Consider the following 15,057-nt stretch of genomic DNA (forward strand, 5'->3'; position numbering starts at 1 on the left):
AGAATATATAAGGAACTAAAACAACTCAACAACCAATAGCAAATAGTCTAATTAAAAAGTGTATTAAGGACATGAATACAATTTTTACTAAGAAGACATACAGATGGCTATCAGGTTTATGAAAAAATACTCAATATCACTAAGCATGAGGGAAATGCAAATCAAAACCACAATGCAATACCATTTTATCCCTGTTAGAATGGCTATTACTTAAAAAACAAACAACAAAAAAGCACAGATGCTGTCAAGGATGAGTAGAAAAGGGAACCCTTATACACTGTTGGTGGGAAGGTAATTTAGTACAACCACTCTGGAAAACAGTATGAAGTTTTCTCAAAAAAAAAAATTAATACTATGTAATGATCCAGAAATTCCACTACTGGGTATTAATCTAAAGGAAAAGAAATCTGTATATCAAAAGGATATTGCAACACTCTTTACAATAGCAAAGATATGGAATCAACCCAAGTGTCATTGGCAGATTAATACATTTTAAAATGTGGTGTATGTATACAATAAAATACTATTGGGCTATCAAAATGAATGAAATCATGTCATTTGCAGCAATATGGGTGGAACTTGAAGCTTATTATGTTAATTTAAATAAGTCAGACACCAAAAGACAGATGACACATTTTCTTACTCATATATGGGAGCTAAAAAATTGATCTTTTATAGTTAGAATGATATATACCAGAGGTTGGGAAAAGTGCATGGGTGAAAGCAGGGACAAAGAAAGGTTGATTAGTGAATATAAACATAGTTACATAGAAAAAATAACCCCAATATTTGACAGTAGAGTAAGGTGATTATAGTCAGCAACACTGTATAGTATATTTCAAAGTAGCTAGATGAAAGGACTTGAAATGTTACCAACACATAGAAATGGTAAATACTCAAGGTTATGGATATCCCAAACACCTTCACTTGATCATAGCACACTCTATACATGTAACAAATAATAACATGTAATCCATAAACATGTAAAATATTATATATCAATAAAAACCCACTCCATCAGTAGTACACACCACCAGACAAGCACCGTGACCATCCTTTATAGGTGCATGATCAAGTTAAGTTCCTCTTTAGCAACATCTCTTATTCCTCCATGGAGACAATCAACATCAATAGGACTATATAATTACCATTATTTTTATAACTTCATCTGTACCTTGAAAAGGTGCTTAATAAATATTTGGCTTTATGGACTATATAATTACCACTATTTTTACATCTTTAGCTTCATCTGTACTTTGAAAGGTGCTTAATAAGTATTTGGCTTTATTTAAATAATCCCGATTTTTAGTTTTAGGCCCACATTTATAACTAACTCATTAACAGCTGCACTTGGTTCAGTTGTGGACATAGCAAACGTAGTGTCCCAAGCTGAAATTATTACTGCGAATTCTTTATACAAAGTATTATCTTCTTATAGTCCTCATCTGAGTTAATCCATGCCCAACTACCCAGTAACCCAAACTAGAAATCTGGAACATGGTTTAGTATAGCAAAGGCTGGGTAGTCTAGGTTTGACTTCAACTTTTCATGACTGAATAACTTTGCCTCTCAGTGCCTCAGTTTCTCATATGTAAAATGAGAATGTAGTAATACATTGTAATGCATTCTAAAATTACTATATTAAATGAGAGTTTATATGTTTAGTGTTTAAAATTCAATAAATGTATATCTTTATTTTTTTATGCACTACATTCAATCTGTAAGTCTATCATTTTATTTTCTCTTATCAGAAATTTCCATCTCATCATTATCACTTCCTTGCTTCAAGTCCTTACAGCTTCTAGCTTTCCTGGATAACCTGTATCCAGTGTTTACAAATTACTTCAACCATCTCTCTCCACTCTTCCCCTTTGTCATATCTACTCATTCTTCTATTCTATCGCCCTACTATGAACCAGGGTTTTCTAAAACTTAAATCAGGTATTTCAGGGCTGATTCTCAGATCTAGATAATAGATACATGGGTGAAATGTGAATGAATTCTAAATAGTGCTTTCAGAAGTTGAACTATTTTACTTACTGCCATAGGCATATTTCTTCTGTTTCCTATCCACTATCGTTTTAAGCTTTATTTTTCCTCCATTCAGTAAGAAAAATGTGTGCATAAGTTTAAATAAAAAATTTTCTAGGATTTGGAAGAATAAGATTTAAAGTCACAGAACCTATAGTTTAGCACTGCATATACTATTTTCTAAATATAAGTTTTGAATAATTTACCCTTGCTAAGCCAAAGATTAAAAATGGAGACAAAATTAATACCTAATTCACTGTATTATGTAGAAAGTTTATATGATATTATAAATAAAATGTTCTATAAATTATTAAGATCAAGGCAAACAATGGCCATCACTATTTCTCTTCTGAATTTGTTGAAAAAGTGATTATTTTCTCTAAGTTATGTAATTATGCAAATGATATTATAATGATTTCCCTGATAATGTCCCAGGACATGGTATATCTCTAGAAGCTGCACTAGACAGAGGATAGATACAATATTCACCAAATGACTATGCATAATTTTGCATCTGCATGGTGACTAAGGTCCCATGGCCATTTCATACATAATATCAAACACAAATTTTTCTTATTTCTCTTTTGGAACTAAGTGTTTGTACAAGTGTCAATTTAATCACAAAGAAGGAATCAGATGACATGTTGGCAAGCAGGATTAACTCCCAGTGCATTTGTGAAGACTGGAACTGAATGTTCCGTACCTTTTTGATCATCTCAACCTCTTCAAAGAGAGAGTCCTAAAATGCATCAAAGTACCCACCTAGGACATAGACATGAATGAAAGCGGAAAGTTACCACCACTACATTGTTCTCAATTGTAAAGCAATGGGAAAATAATTTAATTCAATAGATATCAGAAAAGAATGGATGGATAGAAATGAAAGGATTCATCCCCAAACAGAGAGAATGGTGCAGGTGAGCTTCCTTCTTCTCTTTCAAAACGCTACAATCCAAAGTGAAGTCGGAGAGTCATTATGTATGAAGAAAGTGATAGACTACTAAGTAAGACTAAAGGCAGAGGTTTTAGAACTCAGATTTTTATGGGATTTGTGACGGAAGAGGGAACATTTTTTACTCTGGCTGGCATTTTGAACTTTTGATGCATTCGGCTGTTTTTGTTTTTTTGGCAATAGCCTTCTTCAGCAAAAGGGTCCTGGATGCAACTACCCCTGTGTTTTGTTCGTTGGGTCCTTCAGAAACCCTCTAGAAACACCTGGGTTTTAGGACCATGAGAAACTCTCAAAACACATACCTCAATGCTGTCCAAACCCATATAAGTGCCTTCCCCCACAATCACTTTGTTTTTACTCTCCTGTATGCTATAAAGCTGCCCCTGAAGGTCCATGGATTCCTGACTTCTCTGTCATTTAGGTTCCCAGAGCTTCTTTCTGAGAAAAATGTGGGAATTGATAGGAGCACTAGGCCTCTCTGGATCTGAGCCACAACACTTACATTTACTAATTTCTAGACATTAGAAGAAATAATAATACTTTTGAGATATGGAACATTATCAAGAATAAGTTTGCTTTCCAGGATTGTTGAAACATAATAATATAGTATAGTAAGAACTTTTCTTTTTTAATATACTTTAAATTCTGGGGTACATGTGTAGAACGTGCAGGTTTGTTACATAGATATACAGGTGCCATGGTGGATTGCTGCACCCATCAACCCATCATGTACTAGATATTTCTCCTAATGTTATCCCTCCCCCAACCCCCACCCCCCAACAGGCCCCAGTGTGTGATGTTCCCGTCCCTGTGTCCCTCATTGTTCAACCCCCACTTATGAGTGAGAACACGCAGTGTTTGGTTTTCTGTTCCTGTGTTCCTGTTTTCTGTTTCTGTTCCATATATATATATAAATACATAAATATATATATTTATAGATTAAAAAGTAACTTTTCATATATGTATACACATATGTATGTATATATGTATATATGTGTGTGGATATAATACATATACATAGATATATTTACAGATTAAATATATAAATATTACAGTGACTGCTTTATGTTCAGATTGCAAAAAAGCATCAGATTTAAAAGTGTGTATTTAATCTGTAAATATATATATATGTATGTATATGTATGTGTGGATACATGTATATACACACACACATGGAGAAAGAGAGAGAAAAAAATGCTTTAAAAAATAAACACTTTCCCTTACCAATCTTCTTAATAAATTAGTTATATTATTTTTTATACTCCTGGGATAGGCCAGGGTTTATTTATAGAAGTTATATCATACACACATATATAAATCTACTATAAATATTATACACACATAGACACTTATTTGCTGCTGGTCAGAATCTGCAGGCAAACAACAACACAAGAGTCTCACTGGCAGCACTGAAAGACAAATTCACAGTGGATCTAGCAGCAAATTAGATAAATTAATGAACTCTAAGAACTAGTTCAATCCAGAAGCTCAGGGCGTACCCTGAGCCACTTCTATTTAGATTACAAGAAAAAAACATGTATTTATGTTATCTTTTAGATTCTTTGGCTTTTCTACCTATCCAGCATGTCCTGGACTCACCGGTCACCAAAAGAGCTATTGGATATTACTCTATCTCCCCTAATGATTTTAGTTTCTTTAAGTCCATCTTTCTTTTGAGCTAATTAACTTTCATTTTTTTCTGATGGTCTCTTTCTTATGAAAATTGCTCAATATGAGGCCCAGAAATAGCATCTTTTTCTTTTTCCCTGGGAATGCCACTTGTATTAGGTTGGTGCAAAAGTAATTGTGGTTTTTGCTATAAAAGTATGGCAAAAACCACAATTACTTCTGCACCAACCTTATATTTCCAGTGTCTATTCTTGACAATTAGTTAGGCTTACTAATATATGCAAAGACATATGGCAACATCCAGACCACACCAAAAAGATGTCACATATCTAGGTACATTTGAAGGAGCCAACCTACAAGTGATAGCTTTTTTATGTTCAGATTGCAATAAAGAATCAGATGTAAAAGTGTTAGTAACAATTGTTTTTGACTGCTTCCTCATGCAGAATGATTTATAATATGGCCCAAAAAGAATATTCAGCCCTCATAGCCCTAAAGTGTTCCCAAGTCACCTTTCACTCCAATGTATAACACTGATATGTAAATATGTACATCCCTCTAAATATTAAATGTTAAGGGCATATCAATTTAAAGTTTTAATTATATGTGTGTCCAAAGTCAGCAAGCAAGTACAGTATTTACCCAAAGATGTGGTAGTGCCAAAGCATGTACTCGTTACTCAGGGTAAGAAGAAGAAAGGGAATTTTATCTGATTCCTGCTCTAAGCCAAGTCCTCTGCATTTGTTTCTAATTTAGTCTATGCAATTATCCTTTACACCATAGGTACTATCATCACTGTGTTATACAGAAAAAACCTGAGGGCTTGATACTTTAAGTATCTTGCTTAGGGTCTGAAATTCATAACTAAGAAAAGTTGACTTCAAAAATTATTTTCTTTCTACCTTTATCAAAATACATTCTGTTCAATAAAACATTATAGGCTAATGAATAAAAGAGAAAAAATTCACATGAAACAATTAATGAAAAGATAGTACAAAATAAGATTTGTTTGTGTAGCACCAATAATCTAGACAAAAACTTGCTATGAGAAAATATATGAATATTGGAAAGCAGTTTATTCACAGATCTGGCACAAATATGTGATATGAATGAGGAAGTTAGCCTAATTCAGTTATTTACCTGTGAATTTTACTACAGTGTTGCGTTAGTTTTTTATGGCTACCGCAACAAATTAATACAAATTTGATGACTTAACATAAGGCAAATTTATTATTTCACAATACTAATCAAGGTGTTTGTAAGGCCACGCTCCTGGAGGTTTTGGGGAAGAATTCATTCCTTGCTCCTTCTAGCTCCTGGAGGCTGCCATCATTTTTGATTTGCCACGGCATCCCTGCAATCTCTGCCTCTGTATTTATACCACCTTTTCTGTGTCTTTTGTGTAAAATCTCCTTCAGCCTCCTTTTTGTAAGGATACATGAGATTGTACTATGGGGCCACTTGCAAAATCCAGGCTAATCGCTCATCTCAATATTCTCAATTATATCTGCAAAGACCGTTTTCTTTCTCATATTAGATAAAATCCCCAGATTCTAGGAAATAAATTTTTTTTTGAAGAAGAAGGGCATTTGTTTGTTTTTTTTTTTTTTTTTTTTTTTGCCTACCTTAGGTTTCTTTTTGAAAAAGAAGCTGAAGAACTCTTTCAAAGAATCAAAGTCTGAAGCTGCATCGCGTTCTGTTGGTTCCACGCTCACAGTCCTTACTAGGCCAGTGAACCACCCACAGCTGCTATGAGGGTTGGGTGCTAACTGCTCACAGCCGGCTTCTTCTGTGAAGAATTACCTTCTCCTAATGGGAGATGCCTTACTCCTGGCCTGAGCCAATGACTGATTCAGGAGAGCAAAGGTCAGCTCTGCTGTTCAAATAGGAATAACTTAAAATGTCAACTTAAATATATCATTATATTTTAGCAAAATTTTTTACGTAGGAACCAAAATCTGCATCTAGCTAACACAATATTATGGTCCTAAACACAAATAAAAACTCCAAAGGTACACATGGAATTATAGAATCAAACTAACACATCTTCTGTTTCTTTGTCTTTGCTACCACTATGTTATCATTGTTTATTTCAAACGTGGTTTCAGTGAAGGATTATATAGTCCCACAGTGATAGAAACTTTGCCTAAATTAAGTATGACAGTTCTGTCCTTTACCAACTAACTCTCCAAATTAATGTCATTGATTCTAAAAATGCTAGCAAATAGTAAATGATTATGTCATGGGTAAATTTAAAGATGAAATAAATCAAGAATTTACAGAATAAAGATATGTAAAAAGAAAAAATGAAGTTTAGAAGAAAAGGTTTTAGAATATGCACTGCTAAAATCATAGTGTGATAAATCAATATCATGAAAATAATAACATATAAAGGTTTAGAAAGTCAATTAAAAGAGAAAAGAACAAATGGCTAACAAAAACTTATTTCCATTTATAGACAGAGAAATGAAAAACAACAAAGGAAATACAATGAGATCTCATTTTTTGTCTATCAAATCGACACAGGTTAGAAAGAGTGATGATAATCAAAGCTCACTAGGCCCAGTTGAGAATAGCCACTGATGAGAGTGTAAATTGCTACAGTTGACCTAGTGGGCATTTTAGCAATATGTATCAAGAGCTTTCAAAAAGGTTTATGCACTTTGATGTAGTAATTTTACTTCAAGGATTCTTCGCTATGAAAATAATATGTGCAGATATAGAAATATCATATGGAAATTTATCCAAGTGGAAGTTTTTTCTTCCTTTGTGTGTGTGTGTTAGAATAGCAAAATTTTGGAAATATTCCATATTTTCAGAAATAAAATAATTATGTAAAAGTATATAATTCATCTATGAGATAGATCATTGTGCAGCTACTAAAATCACGTAAATAAATATTGTTGATATTAGAATATATAATGAAACATTGCAAGAAAAAGCATACCAAGTTTATTTATGCATAAAGAAAAAAGACACATTACTCTATTTTAAAAAGTTTTAGTGTTCTTTTACTTTTCTATAATTTCTAAACTTTATAGACTGAACACATACAAAGTTTATTATCAGAAAACAAAAATTCTTTTTAGAATAAATAAAAAGTTGCCAGTAGTCATATAAAGGAATTTGAAAACCCTAATTTTGAATCAATTCCCTGGATGCTATAATATATTTTTCTATCACTAGATTCCTCACAGCATTATAGAATGGCTGTATTATAGTCATGTCATCAACAATGAGGAATTGGAAGCTTCTGATTGTCCCTCCATACACAGATGCCCCAAATGAACATCTATCTATAAATCAACTCCCTCTGAGAGAAAATCAGAGAGCAACTGAGGGAATTCTACCCATTGAGCAACTGAGCAAACGTGCACATTGAGTAGATAGGAGAACCATGAAATTGAGACGTAATTCTCCAGTACTTAGTTTCCCTCTGTGGTAAAAATGGTCTGGATTTCATATACAGGGTCTAAAGCCCACATTCGTCCCTGGTTTGACTTTTAATTCACCAACTGTGTGAGCAGAGGGGATGCCTCTCCAGACTTTAGGAAATAAAGTGGTGTTTTTTCTTAAGGACATGCAAGGACTTCCAGGAACTTTATTCTCCAAGGAGTCGTGCAGAAAAGGGATGTATAAAATACATAACCCTTTGTTTCCCCCAGAAGGGGTTTGTGAAATACCCCTGCAGTGGCTGAAGGTCGCTTGACTTCTAACCAACTTGCATCAGGTAGTAAAAAGAGACAGTCAATTATTAAACTGGGGCCAGCCAGAGAAAAGTTTACACCCCAACTCTTATAACATCTACCTAACTGACTGAATCATAAATCTAGCTGTGGGAGTAGAAAGAACTGGCATACTCATGTGTCTCTCTAAACCACAGGTGAAAAAAAAATTAAGTGACCATGGCTTTGTACAAGTGTGTGGACTCTTTAAGGTACTACATCCCCTGGGATTAATGCAAAGAAGAGGCTTAAAACAACAACAAATAAACAATTCCCTGTTTCTCCCTAGAAGAGTTCCAGAACACACATGAGAAGCCCTAGTTGTTAAATCTGCCTCCTAAAAGACTCCATTCTAAACCTAGTAGCTCTGGGGACAGGAGGACTAGGGATGTGTGAATCTCCCTTGATTCCAGAACAAAGAAGTGGTCTTAGATGGACATCCAAACACTTCCAGGGCCTATACACACTTAGAATACGCAGAAAAGGGGGCAGGAACGTGAAGCTCTCACGTTCTCTCTGGAAGTGGCTCTTGACACACGTCTAATTGATGGCCTACACTCTAATGAACTTGCGTCAAGGAGCTAACAGGGAATACAATAAAAAAAAATAACCAATCTAACTACAATAGCTAGAGCCAGAGCTTGATACTTCATAAAACCCACCTTCCCCAGTTCACCCAAGAGATAAATCCAGGTATATCCTGTCTTTCTGAAAGGAGTTTGGCCGTGTACCAAGCACCACAACTTCCATAGCCTTAACCTAAGGAACTGTCTCCTTAATGAAGTATTTCTGGACTTCAAGGGAACGTTGCAATCTTGAGTGACCCAAGACCACAGAAAACAAACATGAACATATAAGAAACTCACTTCCAGCATCTATCCTTTCAGAATCAGAAGGTGTAGCCTGAACATGAATATAGGTATTAGCCACAGGTCCTTTTTCCTGGCTTAGTCCAGATAAAGTGGGGGAAAAAAATCCTTCATTCAGCCTCTGAAAATAGAAGTGACTGGAGCTCACATCCAGCCTCCTAACCTTTCCAGATATATCTAAAATACCTGGCTCCTCTTATATCATTTCAGGATATGCACAAGATGGGACATATTCTAAGCTCCAGGTAGGCACCAAAACCAAAGATAACCATCCAGGCCAAAATAAATAAATAAATAAATAAATAAACTGGAAAAAGAAAAAGAAGAAAGAAAAAAAATTAGAGAGGTACCTTAAAATCTATAGAAGGAAAGATTGGTAAAAACCTTCTTCTAAATAATGCTAGTTTAACAAGATTGAGATAAATTGTTTTCTTATCTAATATATGGAAACCAACACAGATAAGTGAGTAAAATAAAAAAAGGGAATGTGTTTCAAACAAAAGAAAAAGATAACTCTCTGAAACTGACCTGAAAAACACAGAATTTTGTGATTTACTCAAAAGGAATTCAAAATTATTGTCATAACGATGCTCACAGAGGTCAAGAAAGCATTGTAAGAACAAGCTGAGACCTCAAATGGGAGATAATAAATATTTTTAAATACCAAATGGAAATCATACATCTCAATAATGCTATAAACCAACTGAAAAATTTAATAGAGGAGTTCAAAACAGGCTAGATCAAGCAGAAAAAGAAAAGGATCATTGAATGTGAGGAGAGACCACCAGAAATCATCCAATTTTAGGAGTTAAAAAAAAAATAATGGCTTGAGAGACTTATGGGACACTATAAAGCAGAAGAATTTATGAATACTTGGCATGTCAGAAATAGGAAAAGGGACAGAAAACAAACTCAAAGAAGTAATGGTAGACGACTTTCCAACTCAAGAGTAAGAATTAGAATGCCCAATTCAACAAGCCATGGGACACCAAATAAAATGAAATAAAAGATATTTTTGGCCAGATGCGGTGGCTCATGCCTGTAATCCCAGCACTGTAGGAGGCCAAGGTGGGAGAATCACTTGAGATCAGAAGTTTGAGACCAGCCTTGCCAACAAGGTGAAACCCTGTCTCTACTAAAAATTGAAAAATTTTCCAGGTGTGGTAGCAGGAGGCACCTCCACTCAGGAGGCTGAGGCAGGAGAATCACTTGAGCTGGGGAGGTAGAGATTACAGTGAGCCAAGATCGCACCACAGCACTCCAGACTGGGCAACACAGTGAGACTCCGTCTAAAAAAATAAAAAATAAAAAGAGAGATCCTTATTATGACATATCATAGCCAAATTGTCAAAAAGTTAAAGACAAAGACAGACTGTTGAAAAGAATCAAGGGAAAAGTGAATCATCACATATAGGGAACTCCTCTGTAAGATTATCAGTAGACTTCTCAGAAGAAACCTTGTAAACCAGAAGAAAGTGGGATAATATATTCAAATCCTGAAAGAAAAACTTTCAACCAAGAAAAATATACCCTGCAATTCTGTCTTTCAAAACTGAAGGGGTGATAGACTTATGTTTAAAAGAACAAAAGCTGAGAGAGATTATCACAGTAGACCTATATTAGGAAATTTTAAAGAAAGTTCTTCAAGCTGAAGGAAGAAAGCCTAATTAATTACATAAAATCATATGAAAATACCAAACCCACTCGTAAAACTTGGTACATTGTCAAATCCTAAACACTAATACTGTAAGAGCAGTGGTAAAACAATTATATCTCTAATACAAAAGTCAAAGGATAAAGCTATTAAAATAACTAACGGTACAATAATTTCCTAAGGGATTCATACTATGAAAAGATGTAAAATATGACATTACAAACATGAAACTTTGGAGAAGGGGCAAAAGTGGACAGTTAGTGTATGCAATCAAAATTAAGTTTTAGTACCTTTACTTTACATATTATAGATATGAGATGTTTTATGTAAGCCTCAATGTAACCACAAAAGTAAAAGAACCAAAGCATACCACTATAGAAACACTCAAACCACAAAGGAAAAACCAAGAGAAGCAGAAAGGAGGAAAGAGCTACAAAACAGCCAGTAAACATTTTTTAAAGTGGCAGAAATAAGCCAATTCCCATCAATAAAAACCTTGAATAAAAATGAAATAAATTATCCAATTAAAAGAGAGTGACTGAATGAATAAAAAGCCAAGAGTCATCTATAAGCTGCTCACAGGAGACTCATCTAACCTCTAAGAAAAACATAGACTGAAAAGGAAGGGATAGAAAAAGATATTCCATGCAAATCAAATCCAGAAGTGAGTAGGAGTATCTATACCTATATCAGATAAAATAGACTTTGAGTCAAAAACTATAAAAAGAGAGAAAGCAGGTCATTATAAAATAATTAATGAGTCAACTCAGCAAGACTTTATAAATGTAAATATATATGTACCCAACTCTGGAATAACCAAATATGTATAGGAAATATTAGTAGGTCTAAAAGGAGAGACATACTGCAATACAGTCATAGTTGTGAACTTCATCATCCCACTTTCAGCAATGGACAGATCAACCAGACAGAAAATCAACAAAGAAACATTGGAGTTAAACTATAATCTAGACTAAATGGACCTAACTGACATATACAGAACATTTTATCTGATAGATGCAAAATGCACATGATTTTTATAAGCATGGAGAAGATTCTTAGATAGAAGACAAAATGTCACATGATAGGTCACAAGAAAGTCTCAAAAAATCTTTAAAATTGGAAACATATCAAGCATCTTTCCAGATCACAGTGGAATAAACTAGAAATCAATAAAATGAGATTTGGCAACTAAAAATATATGTAAATTAAGCAACATCCTTCTGAATGATCAATGTTTCAATAAAGAAATTAAGAAGAAAATTTTTTAAAAATTGAAGCAAATGAAAATGGAAACAAAACATACCAAAATCTAAAGGAGGTACTAAGAGTAGTACTAAGAAGGAAGCTTATAGCAATAAATGCCTACATCAAAAAGGTAAAAAGATTTCAAATAACAACTGAACATGGCACATCATGGAACTAGAAAAGGCAGGAAAAAACAAATAATCATAGAAGGGGTGACATAAAGATCAGAAATAAAGAAAATTGAAACAAAAATACAAAATATCAGTAAACTTTGCACAGTGGCAGTATCGTAGCCAATGAGGTTTATCTGAGACGCAATTATTGCTAATTGAAAACTTTTCCCAATACACCGCCATGATGATTTTCAATACAGTCGGCACTGGCAATTTTTGACAGTCTCTACGGAGATTGATTAAATATATATATATATATATATATGTATATCGATAAAATAAAAACTTAAAAAAAAAGCACACAGAAAACTTTAGCTAGAATTTAAAAAAATCCAGAAACCTTTGGCTAGATTAACTAAGAAAAATAGAGGAAAGAGCCAAATAAAATCGAATACAAAAGAGGAAACTTTAAAACTGATGCCACAGAAATACAAAGGATCATTTGAGCAACCTTATACCAACAAATTGAAAAACCTAGAAGAAATTCATAAAATCCTGGACAAACACAACCTACCAAGTGTGAACCATGAAGAGATACAAAACCTAAACAGACAAATAATATGAAATAAAATTAAATCAGTAATTTTTAAAACTCCCAAAAAAGCCTAGGAACAGATGCCTTTACAACTGAATTCTGCCAAATTTTTCAGAATTAACACTAATTCTTCTCAAACTATTTCAAAAAATAATGAAGGAAATGTAATTCTTCCAAATGCATTCTATGAGGCCAGCATTATCCTGATTAAAAAAAAGGCAGAGAAGGACACAACAAAAAAAGAAAACTACAGGTCAATATCTCTAATAAAAAAAAAAGATGCAAAAATATTCAGCAAAATACTAGCAAACTGAATCCAAAAGTACATCAAAAAGATTATTCACTGTGATTAAGTATAATTTAATCTCAGGAATAACATTATTCACAGACACCAAAGAAAATTAAATGTGCATGAAACCACAAAAGACTTGAAGTAATCAAAGCAATTCTGAACAAAGAGAACAAAGCCGAAGGCATCACATTATCTGGCTTCAAAACATACTACAAAGCTATAGTAATAAAACAGTGTCATATTGGCATGAAAACAGAATAGAGAATCCAGAAGTAAATCCAGATATTTATTGCCAACTTATTTTCACTAAAGATGCCAAGAGCACACATTAGGGAAAGAACAGTCTTTTCAATAAATCATGCTGGAAAAATTGGATATCCATATGCAGAAGAATTAAATGATACCCCTAGCTTTCATGATTACAAAACTCAAAGCAAAATTTATTAAAGACTTAAATATAGATCCTAAACAATGAAAGTACTAGAAAAAAAATCATGTGGAAAATGTTTTAAGACATTAGTCTGGGCAAAGGATTTTTGGGTAGGAACTCAGAAACAGACAAGAAAAGCTAAAATAGACAAATGGGATTACATCAAACTAAAAAAATTCTGCAGAGCAAAGGAAACAATCAAAACAATCCAAAGGAAACAATCAAATCGACTGAAAGAATGGGAGAAAATATTTGCAAGCTGTCCATCTGACAAGGATTAGTATATGTCAGGAACTTCAACTACTCAACAGAAAAACAACAAATAATCTCATATAAATAGAGGCACGTGATCTGAATAGACATTTCTCAATATAAGACATACAAATGGCCAAGTATATAAAAAAAGCTCAACATCACTAATCATCAAAGAAGTGAAAATCAAAACCACAATAAGAGATTATCTCACCACAGTTAAAATAATTATTATCAGAAGGACAAAAATGCCGGCGAGAGTGTGAGAAAGCAGAACTCTTATATGCTATTAATGGGAATGTAAATTAGTACAGCCATTATGGAAAACAGTAAGAAGTTTTCTCAAAAAACTAAACATAGAACGATAATATGATCCAGCAATCTCACTACTAGGTACATAACCAGAGGAAAATAAATCAGTATATCAAACAGTTCTCTGCATTGCCATGTTTTTCACAACACTATTTCCAATATCCAGGAAATGGAGTGGACCTATGTGTTGGTCATCAGAATGGATTAAGAAAATGTAGTATATATAAACAATGGAATATTATTCAGCCATAAAAAGAATAAAATCCAGCATTTGCAGCAACAGAGATGAGCCTGGAGGACTTTATATTATATAATACAAGCCAGGCACAGAAAGGCAAATATCACACATTCTCATCCATATGTGGAAACTATAAAAGTAAATCTCATAGAAGTAGAGATTAGAATAGTAGTTACCAGAGGTTGGGAAGGGAAAGAGGAAGTAGGGATAGAGAATAGTTGGTTAATGGGTACAAAAGTACAGTTAGGTAGAAGTAATAAGTAATAGTGTTCTACAGCACAGGCGGGTAACCACAGTTTACAGTAATTTATTGTATATTTCAGAATAAGTAGAAGAGAAGGGTTTGTATATTCCCAACACAAAGAAATAATAAATGTTTGAGGTGATGGATGTAATTGTCCTAATTTAATTATTACGTATTGTACACATGTATCATAATACCACATGTACCCAATAAATATGCGTTTATTGGCTTAAAATTTTTAAAAAGACAAAACAAACAGAAAACAGACAACTAATAAACATAAAATCCAAAAAGTAAGCAGAAATCTTCATCATACAAAAGTGATTTTTAAGAAATAGAATTATAATCAATTTATATATAAAACCTTTAACCAAACTATATTCTGGCTTAATAATTGAAACATTGCCTCAGAGATCTAGTGCCATACTAGGGCATTCATTATTTTACAAATAGAAGCTTTGAGTTTTGCCAATCTG

General features: G+C 33.6%; 1 non-coding gene across 1 annotated transcript; it reads left to right on the top strand.

Annotated features, from left to right (window-relative positions):
* Positions 1–12,372: 12,372 nt before the first annotated feature.
* Positions 12,373–12,513, top strand: LOC135276000 (U4 spliceosomal RNA). Its single transcript, XR_010343571.1, has one exon. It is a non-coding gene; the product is annotated as a U4 spliceosomal RNA (small nuclear RNA).
* The last annotated feature ends 2,544 nt before the right edge of the window (positions 12,514–15,057 follow it).

The sequence above is a fragment of the Aotus nancymaae genome, unplaced genomic scaffold (genome assembly GCF_030222135.1).
Source record: "Aotus nancymaae isolate 86718 unplaced genomic scaffold, 86718_ANA_hifiasm-v0.15.2.pri h1tg000019l, whole genome shotgun sequence".
NCBI lineage: Eukaryota > Metazoa > Chordata > Mammalia > Primates > Aotidae > Aotus > Aotus nancymaae.